The sequence below is a fragment of the Rhinopithecus roxellana genome, chromosome 8, assembly GCF_007565055.1.
Source record: "Rhinopithecus roxellana isolate Shanxi Qingling chromosome 8, ASM756505v1, whole genome shotgun sequence".
NCBI classification, from domain to species: Eukaryota; Metazoa; Chordata; class Mammalia; order Primates; family Cercopithecidae; genus Rhinopithecus; species Rhinopithecus roxellana.
The window spans coordinates 120,462,191-120,480,776 of NC_044556.1; the positions used below are offsets into that span (position 1 = coordinate 120,462,191).

General features: G+C 36.0%; 1 long non-coding RNA gene across 1 annotated transcript in view; it reads right to left on the bottom strand.

Moving 5' to 3' along the window:
- Window positions 1-7,887: 7,887 nt before the first annotated feature.
- Window positions 7,888-18,586, bottom strand: part of LOC104669427 — a 66,930-nt gene continuing 56,231 nt past the window's right edge. Inside the window, exons 2-3 of the long non-coding RNA XR_004058957.1 lie at window positions 8,790-8,999; window positions 7,888-8,148 (exon numbers count right to left, since the gene is read on the bottom strand). This is a non-coding gene — a long non-coding RNA (uncharacterized LOC104669427). The remainder of the gene's footprint in view (window positions 8,149-8,789; window positions 9,000-18,586) is intronic.

Consider the following 18,586-nt stretch of genomic DNA (forward strand, 5'->3'; position numbering starts at 1 on the left):
AAGTCGTATTCCTAGATATTTTATTCTTTTTGTAGCAATTGTGAATGGGAGTTCATACATGATTTGGCTCTCTATTATTGGTGTATGCCTGTGGTTTTTGCACATCGATTTTGTATCTTGAGACTTTGTTGAAGTTGCTTATCAACTTAAGGAGATTTGGGGCTGAAATAATGGAGTTTTCGGCCGGGCGCGGTGGCTCAAGCCTGTAATCCCAGCACTTTGGGAGGCCGAGACGGGCGGATCACGAGGTCAGGAGATCGAGACCATCCTGGCTAATACGGTGAAACCCCGTCTCTACTAAAACATACGAAAAAATAGCCGGGCGACGAGGCGGGCGCCTGTAGTCCCAGCTACTCGGGAGGCTGAGACAGGAGAATGGCGTGAACCCGGGAGGCGGAGCTTGCAGTGAGCTGAGGTCTGGCCACTGCACTCCAGCCTGGGTGACAGAGCGAGACTCCGTCTCAAAAAAAAAAAAAAAAAAAAAAAAAAGAAATAATGGAGTTTTCTAAATATACAATCATGTCATCTGCAAACAGAGACAATTTGACTTTCTCTCTTCCTATAGGAATACCCTTTATTTATTTCTCTTTCCTGATTGTCCAGGCCAGAACTTCCAATACTATGTTGAATAGGAGTGGTGAAAGAGAGCATCCTTGTCTTGTGCCAGTTTTCAAAGGGAATGCTTCCAGCTTTTGCCCATTCAGTGTGATGTTGGCTGTGGGTTTGTCATAAATAGCGCTTATTATTTTGAGATACATTTTATCAATACCTAGTTTATCGAGATTTTTTAGCATGAATGGATGTTGAATTTTGTCAAAGGCCTTTTCTGCATCTATTGAGATAATTATGTGGTTTTTGTCATTGGTTCTGCTTATGTGATGAATTACATTTATTGATTTGCATATGTTGAACCAGCCTTGCATCCCAGGGATGAAGCCAACTTGATTGTGGTGGATAAGCTTTTTGATGTGCTTCTGGGTTTGGTTTGCCAGTATTATATTGAGGATTTTTGCATCTATGTTTATCAGGCGTATTGGCCTGAAATTTTCTTTTCTTGTTGTATCTCTGCTAGGTTGTGGTATCAGGATGATGCTGGCCTCATAAAATGAGTTAGGGAGGAGTCCCTCTATTTCTATTGTTTTGAATAGTTTCAGAAGGAATGGTACCAGCTCCTCTTTGTACCTCTAGTAGAATTTGGCTGTGAATCTGTCTGGTCTTGGGCTTTCTTTGGTTGGTAGGCTATTAATTATTGCCTCAAATTCAGAACTTGTTATTAGTCTATTCATGCATTCAACTTCTTCTTGGTTTAGTCTTGGGAGGGTGTATGTGTCCAGGAATTTGTCCATTTCTTCTAGATTTTCTAGTTTATTTGCTTAGAGCTGTTTATAGTATTCTCTGATGGTAGTTTGTATTTCTGTGGGATCAGTAGTTATATACCCTTTGTCATTTTTTATTGTGTTTATTTGATTCTTCTCTTTTCTTCTTTATTATTTTGGCTAGCAGTCTATTTTGTTAATCTTTTCAAAAATATAGCTCCTGGATTCAATGATTTTTGAAGAGTTTTTCATGTCTCTATCTCCTTCAGTTCTGCTCTCATCTTAGTTATTTCTTGAGCGGTGGTTTGTAGTTTTTTAGTTTGTTTGCTCTTGCTTCTCTAGTTCTTTTAATTGTGATGTTAGGGTGTCCATTTTAGATCTTTCCCACTTTCTCCTGTGGGCATTTAGTGCTATCAATTTACCTCTAAACACTGCTTTAGCTGGGTCCCAGAAATTCTGGTACGATGTGTCTTTGTTTTCATTGGTCAAAGAACTTATTTTTTTCTGTCTTAATTTCTTTATTTACCCAGTAGTCATTCAGGAGCAAGTTGTTCAGTTTCCATGTTGTTGTGTGGTTTTGAGTGAGTTTCTTAATCCTGGGTTCTAATTTGATTGCACTGTGGTCTGAGAGACTGTTTGTTATGATTTCCATTCTTTTGCATTTGCTGAGGAGTGTTTTACTTCCAGTTATGTGGTCAATTTTGGAATAAGGGCTATGTGGTGCTGAGAAGAATGTATATTCTGTTGATTTGGGATAGAGAGTTCTGCAGATGTCTATTAGGTCTGCTTGGTCGAGAGCTATGTTCAACTCCTGAATATCCATGTTAATTTTCTCTCATTGATCTGTCTAATATTGACAGTGGGGTGTTAAAGTCTCCCATTATTATTGAGTGGGAGTCTAAGTCTCTTTGTAGGTCTCTAAGAACTTGCTTTATGAATCTGGGTGCTCCTGTATTGGGTGCATATATATTTAGGGTAGTTACCTCTTCTTGTTTCATTGGTCCCTTTACCATTATGTAATGCCCTTCTTTGTCTTTTTTGATCTTTACTGGTTTAATGTCTTTTTTATCAGAGACTAGGATTGCAACCCCTGCTTTTTTTTTCTTTCCATTTGCTTGGTAAATATTCCTCCATCCCTTTACTTTGAGCCTATGTGTGTCTTTCCACATGAGATGGGTCTCCTGAATACAGCACACTGATGGGTCTTGACTCTTTATCCAATTTGCCAGTCTGGGTCTTTTAATTGGGGGGCATTTAGCCCATTTACATTTAAGGTTAATATTGTTATGTGTGAATTTTATCCTGTCATTATCATGCTAGCTGGTTATTTTGCCCATTAGTTGCTGCAGTTTCTTCATAGTGTTGATGGTCTTTCTAATTTGGTATGTCTTTGCAGTGGTTGGTACCGGATTTTCCTTTCCATATTTTGTGCTTCCTGCAGGAGCTCTTGTAAGCCAGGCATGACTGTTACAAAATCTCTCAGCATTTGCTTGTCTGTATTTTATTTCTCCTTCGCTTATGAAGCTTAGTTTGGATGGATATGAAATTCTGGGTTGAAAATTCTTTTCTTTAAGAATGTTGACTATTGGCCCCCACTCTCTTCTGGCTTGTAGGGTTTCTGCTGAGAGATCTGCTGTTAGTCAGACCACAGTGCAATCAAATTAAAACTCAGGATTAAGAAACTCACTCATTTTTTCCTTCATTTCAACCTTGGTGAATCTGATGATTATGTGTCCTGTGGTTGCCCTTCTCAAGGAGTATTTTTGTGGTGTTCTTTGTATTTCCTGAATTTGGATGTTGGCCTGTCTTGCTAGGTTGAAGAAGTTCTCCTGAATAATATCCTGAAGGGTGTTTTCCAGCTTGGTTCCATTTTCCCCATCCCTTTCAGGTACAACAATCATACGTAGGTTTGGTCTTTTTACATAACCCCATATTTCCTGGAGGCTTTGTTCATTCCTTTTCATTCTTTTTCCTCTGATCTTGTCTTCGTGCTTTATTTCATTAAGTTGATCTTCAATCTCTGATATTCTTTCTTTTGTTTGACCAATTTGGCTATTGATACTTGTGTATGCTTCACGAAGTTCTCATGCTGAGTTTTTCAGCTCCATCAGGTCATTTATGTTCTTCTCTAAACTGGTTATTCTACTTAACAATTCCTCTAACCTTTTTTCAAGGTCCTTATCTTCCTTGCATTTAATTAGAACATGCTTCTTTAGCTTGGAGGAATTTGTTATTACCCACCTTCTGAAGCCTACTTCTGTCAGTTCGTCAAACTCGTTCTCCATCCAGCTTTGTTCTGTTGCTGGTGAGGAGTTGTGATCCTTTGGAGGAGAAGAGGCATTCTGGCTTTTGGAATTTTCAACCTTTTTACACTGGTTTTTCTTCATCTTTGTGGATTTATCTAGCTTTGGTCTTTGATATTGGTGACCTTCAGATGGGGTTTTTGTGTAGACATCCTTTTTGTTGATGTTCATGCTATTCCTTTCTGTTTGCTGGTTTTCCTTCTAACAGGCTCCTCTGCTGCAGGTCTGCTGGAGTTTGCTGGAGGTCCACTCCATACCCTGTTTGCATGGGTATCACCAGCAGAGGCTGCAGAACAGCAAAGACTGCTGCCTGTTCCTTCCTCTGGAAACTTCATCCCAGAGGGGCACCTGCCAGATGCCAGCCAGAGCTCTCCTGTATGAGATGTCCGTTGACCCTTGCTGGGAGGTGTCTCCCAGTCAGGAGGCATGGGGATCAAGGAACCACTTAAGGAGGCAGTCTGTCTCTTAGCAGAGCTTGAGCACTGTGCTAAGAAATCCACTGCTCTCTCCAGAGCTTGCAGGCAGGAATGTTTAAGTCTGCTGAAGCTGTGCCCACAGCTGCCCCTTCCCCCAGGTGCTCTGTCCCAGGGAGATGGGAGTTTAACTATAAGCCCCTGAGTGGGGCTGCTGCCTTTCTTTCAGAGATGCTCTGTCCAGAGAGGAGGAATCTAGAGAGGCAGTCTGGCTACAGCGGCTTTGACGAGCTGCTGAAATTTATTCAGCATTTCAAGTTGTTTGCAGTTATAACTTCCAGGCAGCTTTGTTTACACTGTGAGGGGTAAACCGCCTACTCAAGCCTCATTAATGTCAGCCGCCCCTCCCCCCACCAAGCTTGAGCATCCCAGTTCTACTTCAGACTGCTGTGCTGGCAGTAAGAATTTCAAGCCAGTAGATCTTAGGTTGTTGGGCTCCATTGGGGTGGGATCCACTGAGCTAGACCACCCATCTCCCTGGCTTCATCCCCCTTTCCAGGGGAGTTGAACAGTTCTGTCTTGCTGCTGTTCCAGGCACCAGTGGGGCATAAAAACAAACAAACGAACGAACAAAAAAAAACCTCTTGCAGCTAGCTCGGTGTCTGCCCAAACAGCTGCACAGTTTTGTGCTTGAAACCCAGAGCCCTGGTAGCATAAGCACCCGAGGGAATCTCCTGGTCTGCTGGTAACAAAGACCATGGGAAAACATAGTATCTGGGCCAGAGTGCACTGTTCCTCATGGCACAGTCCCTCATGGCTCCCTTGGCTAGGGGAGGGAGTTTCCCAACCCCTTGCACTTCCCAGGTGAGGCGACACCCCACCCTGCTTCGTCTCACCCCCCCATGGGCTGCACGAACTGCCTAACCAGTACCAATGAGATAAGCTGGGTGCCTCAGTTGGAAATGCAGAAATCACCCGCCTTCTGCGTTTATCTCGCTGAGGGCTGCAGACCAGAGCTGTTCCTATTTGGCCATCTTGCCAGCCACACTCTCTCTGTTTTTTAGGAACTTTATTATGATGTTCCTTTATTATGGTGTGGTTTACTTCATAGTTTTATATGTGGAATTCACAACTCTTCTTGAATCTATGTCTTGATGTTTTTCAGCAGTTTTGGAAAATTATCAGCCATTGTCTCTTCCAATATTGCTTCTTCCCCATTCTCTCTTTTTCTTCTTCTAAGATTGTGATTACACATTTGATAGATATTTTCATTATTTCCTATATGTCTCTTATCCTCTGTGCTTTCCTTTACTTTGTTTCTCTATACTTTTTTCTGAATATTTTCACTGACTCATCTTCTAATTTACTAATTCTATTTTTGGCTATGTCTAATTGGCTCTTGAACCCACACATTGATTTTTAAATTGACTTTTAAATTCAGTTATTGCATTTCTACCCTAGAATTCTAATTTCATTATTTTTCTAGATTCCAGTTCTATACCAATTCTCTTCATGTTGTCCTTTTAGTTAGAATATTTATCATAGTTATTTAAAGGTCCATGTCTGATAATTCTAATAAATGTCTCTCCTATAGGTCTGTTTTATCTTATTTTTTCCTGTTTTTTTTTTTTTTTTTTTTTTTTTTTTTTTTTTTTTTTTTTTTTTCTCTTCAGTTTTTATCATTTGCCATTGCCTCCTGGAAGGTGTGGTAATATTTTATTAAATGCTAACATTGTATATGAAATATTTTAGCAATACCTTTATGCTTTTGATGATGTTATCTCCCTCCATAGAGTATTAATTTTGCTTTCAGTGTACTATTAGCCTAGGAAAACTGCTTTAATATAACAAGGGATTAAACTGACATGACAGTTTGTTTCAGTAACTGGAAGGACTTATTGTGTTCATTATTGATTTCAATTTGTATCCCTTTAGGGATTGCAACTGAAAGCCTGGTTGTTTACCAGGTCCTTGACACATTCACAGATTCTAATACCTAATTTTTGTCCCCTCGGTCCCATGGAACTGCCAAAAGCAGCCCTCAGTTTCTCAATTTTGTTGACCTGGATAGGAAAGGCAGCACCAAATTTCAGGCTCCTCTCCTGGTTCTTTTATCATCTTGACAATCTTGAACTCTCAATTTTTGACTGGCTTATAGCTCTCCAATGTCATCAAAATGATTTTTAAAATTTATTCAGCATTTCAAGTTGTATTTCCTGAGTAGACTTCTAAAAGCATAATTTCTTGGTCAAAGTTACAAACATTTTAAAACTCTAAAACATTTTTCCCCTATTGCCTCCAGAAATATTTGGCTATCTATAGTCTAATAATTAGGCTTGGTTTTAGGTGACTATCAATAACTTTACTTTTTTTAATTTGAGAAAAACATGAAAATATTTTTATCCTGGAAAATATTTTTCTCCATCCATCCAGCCATAAAATTTTATTAATGGAATTTTTACTTTATTCTTCACATACAGCAAAAGATCTCTTTGGGCCTGATTCAAAATATATTAAACTTCACTCATAAAGATATTTTATTCCTAGGAACATGTTTCCATTTATATCAAACAGGGAGTTCCCATGAAATTCATGTTGTAAACTTAAATGCAATTGCTTCAGTAATTGCTGAAATAAAGGTCTGGTAGGCAAAGCCTAGGAAGCAGAAAAGTAACTTAAAGTTTTGCACATGGTCCGACATTTCAAACATACATGGGTGGCATGACACTTTCCATGCATCTTCTGTTGCCACCCATTAGGAATGCACCTAATTGAACATGTTAATAAGAGTCCGTACGGCTTGATTCAGCTCAGGAGAGGTAGAAAAACTCAAGTTCTGTGCTTTGTAATGACAGAAACAAATGCTGTATGGCCTCTTAAGAAAGCTACAAGAATATGAGGTGGTTTAGGGTACCTCAACCAGAGAGGCTAACTTCAAATTACCAGACACATCTATTATGAAGTGTTGAAAGGAAAAAGAAAAACAAATAATAAAGTTACAAAATAAAGTTTATTTTATCAAAATTAAAACGGCTTCCTTCCCTCCACTTCAGAGTAACCTTGAGATGGAACAGTCTGAGGATTACATTGCTATAATCCCTTAGCAGTTAGTTCCACAGCAGGAGGTGCCTGCTACAGACAAAATTATAGGGTTAGGAATGTTCACAATTCAGTGACCCGATTGGCTGACTATTCCTTAGAGCTTCAGAATCAAGTATTTATACATCTAAATGGGAGCAAAGAAAGGAAAATGGTTCATAAAGAGAGTCCCAGAGCATGTATTATTGAAATAACAGATGGAAATATTATATTTTTGAAACATTCTTTCTATAAAGAAGTCTTTTGAAGTGTGTTTTGGTAGGATAAGCTGAGCCAAAAGTGGAGCAGAGTGAGAGAAAAAAATAAGGTTTTATATTCAAATGTTTGGTGTCAGCAGAGTATAAAGTTAGCACTTCCCAAAAAAGGCATGTCCCAAAAAGCACTGCAGCACAATATGTTTGCTCTACTTCACATAACAGTCCCAGAGGAGAAATATTTCAAAATACATTTTACCATCACTGCTCAGTTTGTGTGTGGACTCTCCCAAAACTTGACCTCTGACATCTTTGCAGAGGGTGTATGATCTCCCACCATTGAATTTTTTATGTTTCCTAAAATGACTGAAACCTAAGCTAAGACTCAGTCATTATCTTGAAAAAGCTGTTGGCTACCTCATACTTGCTGAGAGTTTGGTAAGAAGTATATTTAAATTGTAGGTTTTATGCCACATGGACAATAGTGATTGGTCATCTAGGCAGGGCTTACAGACTAAAAATGGAGACATGCAGAAGGCAAGAAAGTAGGCAGAAGGCCAGATGAAAAATTCATCACATTTTCTTTATTTTCCTGTACATGGGAGCCTGTACCCATGACAGAACCAACAATTCAGAATTATTCTGTTGTCTTTCCAGGAAAAATATCCCATTACTAAGCAATCAATTTGAAGTGCTCCATGGCCAGTCCAATTTCTCCATCATTTAGCTCTGAGGACATGGTTCAGTTATCCCGCTAGTCTCAGCTATTAGCTGGATCTGCCATATGATGATGTGATTTATTTCATGGCAACTGGTAGTCACTCTGGTTGAAAAAAGAAAAAGAATCCACAGGAACACAATGATTTTGACCTTGTATCCAGACAAGATTTATATCTGTGACAGGGATCTGAATGCAATTCCTACTTGAGTCATTCTTAGGGGAAACAAAAGGAAGACTAGCCTGGGAGAAGGACTACTGGCTGGGATGCAAGAAATGAAGGAATTGCTGGTTCTCTTTCCTTCAGTACCCTGTTAAGTCCGGGGTATTGATAGATTCACGTCAGGTGATCTAGGTATTGATAAGAGTTTGGGGATGTGGTGTTTGTATACAGCCCCTCAGCACCAAACAATAGTCAGTTGGCAAAGGGCATAAATTCAGTAACCTATGGCCTCTGAAAATTCAGAATTGAGTAACCATATGGCAACTTCTAACTTCTGCCAAAAGAAAGAAACAAGAAAGAAAAAAAGAGACAGTAACTCACTTGCACCCACCAGTGAGGCTACCTCAGAGCAAAGCAAAAAAATGCTTTAGTGATGGCTCCTTGGGTGACGGCATCTGTTCAGGGAGTTGACTCAGAGAGCCTCAGAAGCTCAGGGTTCCAGCCGGGAGCAGAAAGGACTCTTGGCAGAGCTATTTCCTGTACCTCTTTTGATCATAAAGCTCAGTTTTGGAAAGGTTCTCACCAGTCTTGTGGTTTCCTGGTCGTGCGTCAGTACATTCTGGCTGAAACACTTCCCTTCCTTCAGGCCAGCCCTCCGCCAATGGCTCCCAGTTCCATGGTTCACTCTCTTCAGCTTTGAACTAGACTCCAAGGACACTGCTGGCTGCAACATAAACCTTGAATGAGAGTTTGCAGCTGGGATGGTAGCCCTCCCCTCCTTGTGATGGGGATCCTAAAAGAAAAAAATAAGGGTAAAACCAAAAGTCCATAGAAGCATAGAATTTTAGAATCAATGAGTAGTTAGCATACAATCTCTTTTCCAATATAGTATGCAATAGAGTCACCTGGGCAACTGGTTAAAATACAGAGATTCTTAGTCCAACCTCAGACCTTCTAAATGAGAATCTTTAAGTAGAAACTGGGAATCTGTGTTTTCAAGAATCTCCTTGGCAATTCTTACGTAGTCGCTGTATAGTATAATTTACCAAGTTTCGTAAAATTAGGAAACCTACGTACAGAAACATTAATTAACTTTGTCAAGGTAAAACAGGTGGCCTAAATCTCACATTGTGCTCTTTCTGTTGTACCACATTGTTCTTTACTCTTCTTTCTTGTGATTCTGTAATCGGGCTTGGGTCTCGTGCTTCCTAATCATGCACTCTTCCTGTGCGTGTATTTCTCTAAAAAATAACTCAGTCTGTTTATATAAGGTCACTTTCAAATCCCATTACCCTCAAACACAGGCCGTATTAGACAAATGTGTAAGCTCAGAACAGCTATTAGAAATGTTAATGTTCTTATTCATCTGTTCCTGGTGAGAAGGTATATATGATGTGACCAGGGACACTGGCAGTTTGGATAGCTCACATATGTCCTCCCCCACAAACCAAAATAAAAAGGAATTCTTCAGACACTTTAGTGATAATTATATACAGTCATTCAAAGTTTTCAGGGTTATTTATAGAACAAAGTTTCTGCTGGATGGCTTGGGTATGCTACAAAGTAGAAATGGTTAAGCAGAAGACCAAAAGATTCTCCAGTGAAAATGGGTTATTTTTCTCCAGAAACTTAATGGTATTAGAAACTGTAAATTTTGCAATGGATCAGAACCATCATAAGCTGAAAGGAGCCCTAAGGATGATATATGCTTCCTCATTCCCATGCTTACAGACCAGAGTATGAACTGTGCCAGGACTCACAGACTAGCTCAGAGAAGTCATAATACCATGTGATTAAGTACTTCATGGTATATGCATAGAGGAAACTTTTAAAATAATGCAAGAATAAAATTGTGGTTGACACTGCAACTTTTGGAGTCAGATAGATCTGAATCAAAATCCCAGATCTACTACTCACCAGTTGTGTAGACTTGAGGAAGTTTTTAAATTTCTTTAAGTCTTAATTTCCTCATCTATAAAATGAAACCTGAGAGGGCTCTCAAGAATATTAAAGCATGAGAGTGGGAAGAAAGTATTGGGGAGGGGGTGCTGGGTTTTGGAAGAAAACAACAGACAAAGTGAGAAATATAGGTAAACCAAAGTTATCCAAGGAGAAATACAAAGTTATCCAAGGAGTAACAAACTAAAAATATTTGTATGATAATTAACCTAAAATATCAATGTGAGTTTTGACACCAAATCCCATGAGTCCTGTGCCCACCTTAGGATATGTAAAGATTGTCAAATATGGATAACATACACATATTATATAAGCCCCATGAAATTAGGGAGTTTTATATGTTTGTTCACTCCCATGCTTTCTGCTTAGTTATGGAATGAATGAATAAGTTGGTAGGATCTAAAAAGAGCCAAAGTCTTGATACCTCAACAAGAAAGGAGGTCAATTAATATGTAATGAATATATAAATACCTCTGAGCCTTCTGGGTGACTGCCTATCCTGTGTGCAGTTGTGTGTGCCAAGTCTCTGCCATACAGCCAAGAAATGAAGGTTAGGTTCTGTTGTAAGAACAAAGTAGATTTCCTGTTGTGTTGCTAAAATGTCTTAAACTCTGCTTCAGTACCAATGAACTTGGGGAACACCTGCTTAGATAAAAGTTCTAATATTAGTAACAAATTGCTTAATACTTGATATTATCTCAAATCAGATGCCACATCAAGAAAGCCGTAAGTTTGTTCTGAACATTTCCAAAACATTGCTACAATATAATGGAGACTTGGTGAGAAGGTGTTGGAAGTAAACCATAATTTAATAAATCCTTCTTGTATTACAGATGAAGTTCAAAGCCATTAAATTGGCAGAAAAAAAAGTGAGGAGAGAAGAAGGGGGAGGTTAGTAGAAAGAAGGAAGGAATGAAAGAAGGAAAAAGGAAGGAAGACCAGCAAAGAGAGTATAGTATAGGATCATGTACTTAAACAAAAGTATAAGTAAATTAAAACTTGCAGTTATTTTTTAATGTATATTCTCTTAACATATCATTGCCTTAACAAGTTAAATTAGTCACTATAAAATGAGTCAAAGTGTTGCGAAGAACAAGAGTAGTTCCCTCTTAACAGCTCATTGATATGTACCTAGTGCCTTGGTAGTGGAAGTGGTGCAGCATGCTGGTTATGAGCTCAAACTTGGGGTCATAGAGATGAAGATTGGCTCTGCCTCTCACTAGTTCTGTGACTTCAAAGAAGCCACTTATGCTGACTGAGCCTCAGTTGTTTTTGTTTTTTTGTATAAGGGATATAAGAACATATACCTCACAGATTTGTATAAAGACAGTTTTGATAATAAATCCCAAAACATGGTACACAAGGCTCAACAAATGGTAACTACCATTTTCATCATCATCACTAATATTCTTGACATCTTGAAACATCTCAATATCTGAGATCCTGAAATCTCTGTTTTATTATTTAAAAATGTATTTTATGTGTTGGTATGAAAAATGGGGCTGCGAAATGTATTTATTGCTGGAGCTCTTGGGAGAAAGATCTAAAATGCTATACCCCTGTGGCAGCTGAGATGACTATACTTAGCTTTTATATGTATCCTGTGCTCACTAACTGCATGCAAGTTTTTCTACCCTTTGTATTCGACCTTTTGGTTACACACAATAGATTTTACCTTTTGCTGATGAAGCAACTAAAGCAAAGAAAAATGAAATACTTGGCCTGGGATCATAAGATGAGCCATAATTATCTTAATTCCCCAAATCCCAGTCCTGAGTTTAGCCAAACAAACTGGAGTTACCATGGGGTATAACAATGAGTCAACCACAGAGATATTTGGGACAATTTTAAGACAATCCAAATACACTTTGCATTTCTTAGTTTGTATTATACAAAAAAAAGTAAACTGAAATAGAGGAATGGAGAATACAAGGCTGTGTAGTAAAAATAGTAAGGAGTCTTTTAGGTTCTACTGTAAAAACAAAGTAGATTTGATTCATGAGCTACAGGAAGATTATTCTGCCAAAAGAGAACCAAAAGAATGAGGTAAGTTTTAGAGAAAAATGATTAACATAGTCTGTGTGGTTACTAAGGTTGTTGCATGGAGACTTAAAATATTTAAATAAAATAAGAAATTCTGAGAGGCCAGAGAGTAGAATAGAAGAACACAGAAACAGGAGTAAGGAGGCCTGGCTCTGTTCATCATGAATTGAACTGCTTTTTGGAGATCACATAGTTGCTAAAATGGGGATATCTATCCTAACCCTAAAGAATGGTTATGAAAATATAAAAACAAAATACTAGTTTTTTAAAAACTAAAAATAATATGCACACAGGTATTATTGAAACTTACTTATTAGGAAACATTGATTATTTCATATGACCACCCCTGTCCCTACTAGAAGAAACCCTGGAAAAAAATGTAGCCTTGAATCCTATTCTCCTTTACCCATAAGTAGATGTGTATTAAATACTAATTCTGGATATTGTAAAGGATTCAAAGACCTACAAAACATGAATTCTGCCCTTCAAAAATTTAGTTGGAGTATAAAACATAAAAGGTATATAATTACAGAAAGATAAATTATTTGATGAAGATAAATCACAGTTTGATAAATTGCTAAAAGATTTCCACAAAAGACTACCATAAAAATTTTTTCATGTTGATGAAAACTAAAATGGTTAAAGGGAGAAAAATAAAAGGAAGTTGAGTTTGTGATAAGACATGGAGGAATTAAATTGTTAAAATGAAGGTGTGGTTTTTTAATATCATAATGAAAAGTTAAACATTCATCCGATAGAAATTGAGGAAAGTCTAAGAAATATTTTAGTAAGAATGAATATTTTGGAAGACTCATCTAGCACTGGTGGTTTGGATAAGGAATAAAAGCAAGGAGGCTCATTAGGAGACATTTGTGATCATTCAAATACAGGAACAAGCGCCTGAAATACAGTTATGGCTGTAGGAATTAAAATGAAACAAGTATATGAGAAATTTTTAGGGAGATTTCTTACGGAAAAAGTCTACAAAATCTGACAATTGATTCAGTGAATAAAGTAAAAATCAAGATACAAATCAGACAAAAGAGACTATGGTTTTAAGCTTCGGTTCAGAAAAACATGGTCCTACCTATAGATATAGAATGTCACAAGGAGAATGTTTTGCTATTATAACACTTAAGAATAAAATTTTCAGCACAATACTTGGGGAGTAGTAATAGCTCTAAAAATTACTACTGTCAGATATACTTAGAGATGTCTCAATAAATCAAGGGTAGGTTAGAGAAAATCAGAGACCTGGAAACACAAATTCCAATAGTCTGCAAATACGCTATCTACCTTGTGGACTGGGCATTATCCACTGTGACATAAGCAGACATACCAAGTTTACATGGCCTTAGAAAAGTGAATAGTTAAATTTGCTTAGGTGTTATCAAAGCCTAAGTGTTGTAGTGTCTTTCAGAGCATGTGGGATGTGTATCAATAGATTATCTCTTCTTACAGTACATTCTAAGAATGACGATGTATTCTCCCAATAATTCACAACAAAAACTTGAATAATTGTGGTCAGCAGAATAATGGTTCCCCAAAGATGTCTGTTTCCTAACCCCTGGGACCTTGAATATGCTGCTTTACATTGTAAAAGGGTCTGCAAAAATGATAAATGTAAGGATCTTGTGATGGAAGATGACACTGGATTATCCAGTTGAGCTTACTATAATCACAGGCCCTTTTAAGTGAAAGAAGACAAGAAAGTCAGAGTTAGAGATTTGAAGATGCTACACCTCTTAATTTGACGATTAAAAAAGTGGCTATGAGCCAAGGAATGCAGGCAACCTGTAAAAGCAAATAAACAGATTCTCTCTCCCCTAGAACCCCTAAAAGATAGGCAGCCCTTTCAACACCTTAATATGAGTCCAGTAGGACTTTGCAGGACTTCTGACCTACAGAATTCTAAGGTAATAAATTTGTATTCTTCAAAGTCTCACTTGCTACAGAAAAAATAGGAAATTCACACAATAATATTATGTATATTTGTTGAATAATACATGTTAATTGTTGAAAATTAAAAGTCTATAAAAATAATATTTTTAACAATATGATGACCAAATTTACTTGTCTGGCACTGACAGAATAACATGTACCTGATTTGTCTTCTTATAAACAACTAGAAACTCGACAAAATATAAGAAACAACTCTTTTCAGATATATGACTATATTCTCTACAAGAGAGTAGGAAAATGAAGTGAGCTCTACAATCCCCCAGCTGTCTCCTTGAAAACACTTTTGAGACCACATTTGAAATTCCAGCCATCCAGAGGGAAGAGACTTTTTAGAACATCTGTACCATACAACAGAGACTCAAGAAACATTGTACCTTAGCTGTAGGACTAAACTAGCTCCAGAAGACAGGCAACTCTAGACCTGCACTGAGAAAGTTTAAAAATAAGCCTGAAAAAATTAAATGAAACCTCAATTTATCTAGCTGGCACTCAAAACAAGAGTTAACACTCTTCAAATGGAAGGAAACAAAATACACAGACTCTTCAATGTAATATTCACAGTATTTCAGCAACCAATCAAAAAATACTAAATATGCAATAGGCCAGGAATTATGACCATAACCAAAATAAAAATGAACTGATAGAAACAGATGCAGAAATGATAGAGATGGTAGAATCAGTATACAAGGATATTCAATCATCTATAATAAATAGGGTCATGAAGTTAGTAAAGCATGAACATAAGAACAAGAGAAATCAAAACTAAAGAGTGAAATTGAACTTCTAAAACTGAAGTTCATGTCAACTTCACTAGACGGGAATAGCAGCCAAATTAGACATTATAGAAGAAAAGATCAATGAATTTGAAGACATAGCAAGAGAAACTATCCAAACTATAGCACACAGAGAAAAAAAAGGTAAAGAAAAAGGTAAGACTCAGTGACTGTGGAACAATATCACATAGTTTAACATACATGTAAATGGATGCCCAGGAGAAAAACTATTTGAAGACGTAAAATCAGAAGTTTCCCAATTTGATTAAAACTATAACCCATGTATCCAAAATGCCCATGCATTCAAGAAGCAAAATAAAAACAAAAAGAACCATAGGAAGTCCTATCATTATCAAATTACTGAAAATCTGTAATAAAAAGAAAATATTAAAAGCAGCCAGAAATAAAAAGACACATTAAATTCAGGGAAACAAATATATGAATGATTAATGACTTCTCAGAAATAAAAAAGCAAGAATACAATGAAATAGTGCCTTTAAAGTGCTGGATACAAAAAGTATCAACCTAGAAGCTAATATACAGAAAAAATAACCTTCAAACATGGAGATGACCTAAAAGTATTTAAATACAAACAAGAACTGAGATAATTTGTCACTAGAAAACATGCATTAAGAGAAATGTCACTGGAAGTTATTCAAGACCAAAGGAATATCAGATGGAAACTTGGATTTATAACAAAAATGAAAAGCCCTGAAAATGGCATATGTGGATAAATAGGATAAATTTTTATTTAACTGTAATTTACTTTACTTTTTAAAATCTACTGTTTAGAACAGTAACAACAATGTATTGAAGGCTAATTTGTGTAAAAATATAATCTATGACAATATTAGCACAATTATGACATAATTTTATACAAATAAAATTATATGGTAGCAAGAGTCTTACATTATACATGAAGTAGTATATTATTTGAAGGCAGACTTAAAGAAGTTAAAGGTGCTTATTATAAAACTTGAGTAGTCACTACAGAAAAAGACCACATTGGTAATACACAAAAAAAGGAAATAGAATATTTAAATATACTCCATTAAGACCAAAAAAGCCATGAAAATGGTAAAAACATATTAGCAGGAAAAATGAAGAAATATTTAGGATAGTAAACAAACATGATGAAAGGATTAAACTTAACTGTACTGATAATTACACTCAATGTAGATGACCTAAACATCTCAATTAAAAGGCAGAGATTGTCACATTGGATAAAAAAGCAAAACATAACTCTATGTTGTCTAAAAGAAATTCACTTTAAATTTAAGAACATACAGAGGTTAAAAGTGAAAGAATAGAAAAAGATACCACAGAAACACTAAAGAGAAATCTTATATGGCTATATTAATATTGGGCAAAATATAGTTCAGAACAAGGAATACAATCAGGAATAACAAGGCCATTTCATAATGATAAAAGAGCCAATTCATCAAAAAGATGTAACAATCCTAAATGTGTATGCACTTTATAATACAGCTTCAAAAATACATAAAATAAAAACTAATAAAAATGAAAGGAGAAACAGAAAAGCCCACAATTATAGTTGGATGTAAAAACACATCTCTCCTAGTGATAAAACAGGTTGACAGAAAATCAGTCTAGAAAACTTGAACACTATCAACCAATGTGACACCTAATTGACATATACCAACAATGGCAGGATAGACTTTTTTCACATGCAAATTGGACATTTACCAAGATAGACCATATGCTGAGACATAAAACAAGTCTAAACAAGTTGAATGGATTGAAATCATTTGTCATATGCCCTCTGACCTCAACAAATTTAAATAAGAAACTAATAACACAAAGATGTATGAAAAATCTCCATATTCTTAGAAATTAAACAATATACTTCTCAATAACCCATGAATGAAAGAAAAACTTTTAAAGGCAAATGAGATAATTCAAGTTGTTTGAAAATGAAAACACAACATATCAAAATTTATGGGATACAGCTAAGTGATTGCCTGAAAATAAATGTACAATTTTAATGCTTATGTTAGAAAATAATACGTCAGTGATCTAAGTTTTCATTCAAAGAAGCTAGAAATCAATTAGACTATTAAGCATAAAATAGAAAAAAGAAAATAAAGGCAAGAGCAAAACTCAATGAAATAGAGAAGAAAAAAGGAGAGAAAAACCAAGCATCTAAAAGATACTTATTTTTAAAAGATCAATAAAATATAGACATCTGGCTAGATTGACCAAGAAGACAAACTTTTTAAACCATAACAGAGAAAAAACAATGCATTTGACTTTATCAAAAAAAAATTTTAAACTCTCCAAAAGAGAAAATTAGGATATTAAAATGCAATCCATAGACAGGGATGTGGAGGGATATCTGTAATATATATATTTGATAAAAGGCTTGTATCCAAAATATATACATATCAAATTTTTGCAACTCTTTACTGAGAAAAGAAGCAACACAATTTTTTGAAAATAGGCAAAAGATTTGACCAATTTCTTGCAAAAGAAAATGTATAAATGGTAAATTAATAGGCGGAAAGATGGTACACATAATCTGCAATCAAGGAAATACAAAAAGCAAGCGCACAGTGAGATATTACTAGACAGGCATTTAGAATGGCTAAAAATACTGAAACTGTCAGTATTCATTGTTGTTATGAATAAAAAGTAAGGGAAATTTTTATACATTGATAATGAAAGTGTAAAATATATACACCATTTTGGAAAAGAGTTTAGCAATTTGCATCACAGTACGCTTACCATTTGGCTCAGTGATTTCATTTATTGGTGTTTACCCATGAAAACTGAAAACATATATTCACAAAAAAAATCTGTATACAAATGCTCATAACGGCTTTGTTCATGATGGTCCCAAATTGGAAACAACCTAAAGTTCCATTAACAGATAAATGGCTAAGCAAATTATGAATGTTGCTCAGCCAAACGAAAAAAACAAACAAAACAAAAAAAAAGAGAAAGCAAGCAAGCAATGAACTGCTGACATATGCAACAGCAAGGATAAGGTTCAACAATATTAGGTTGACTGAAGAAAGTTAACAACAAAACAGTACATACTGTTATATTGTATGTGCATTCCATTATACTGTTACATATTGCATTATATGACATCTAGAATAGACAAGACTGATACAGTGACAGAAAGAAGGTCAGTAGGTACTTTGCTGAGTAAAGGGAGGGATGCTGACAGCGAATGGGCGTAGGGGAAATTTTGGGGGTGATGAAAATATTCTATATCAATTCAAGTGATTGTTATATGAGTTTATATGTTTGCCAATACTTATTAATTGTTCACCTAATATATATGCATTTTATTGTAGGTAATTTATATGTCAATAATGCTGATTTTAAAGAAAAATCTATTTAAAAATCTATAAATCTGTCATCCAATTTTGTTACAATTATTTCTAATTTTTTCAAACTTCTAATTCATATTCAAGATTCTATTCTATGTACTATTTGATACCTGTTTCTCTACCTGTATCATTTATAAGCACTTGATGCATATCATCAATAATTATTTGCAGACATTTGCTAACTTAATGATCCCTATGACCCTTTATTATTTTAATAAAAATTTGTCTTATAGTTTGGTATTTAGATGTTCAGTTTCTCATTTTTAGAAATAATACTCCAGTCA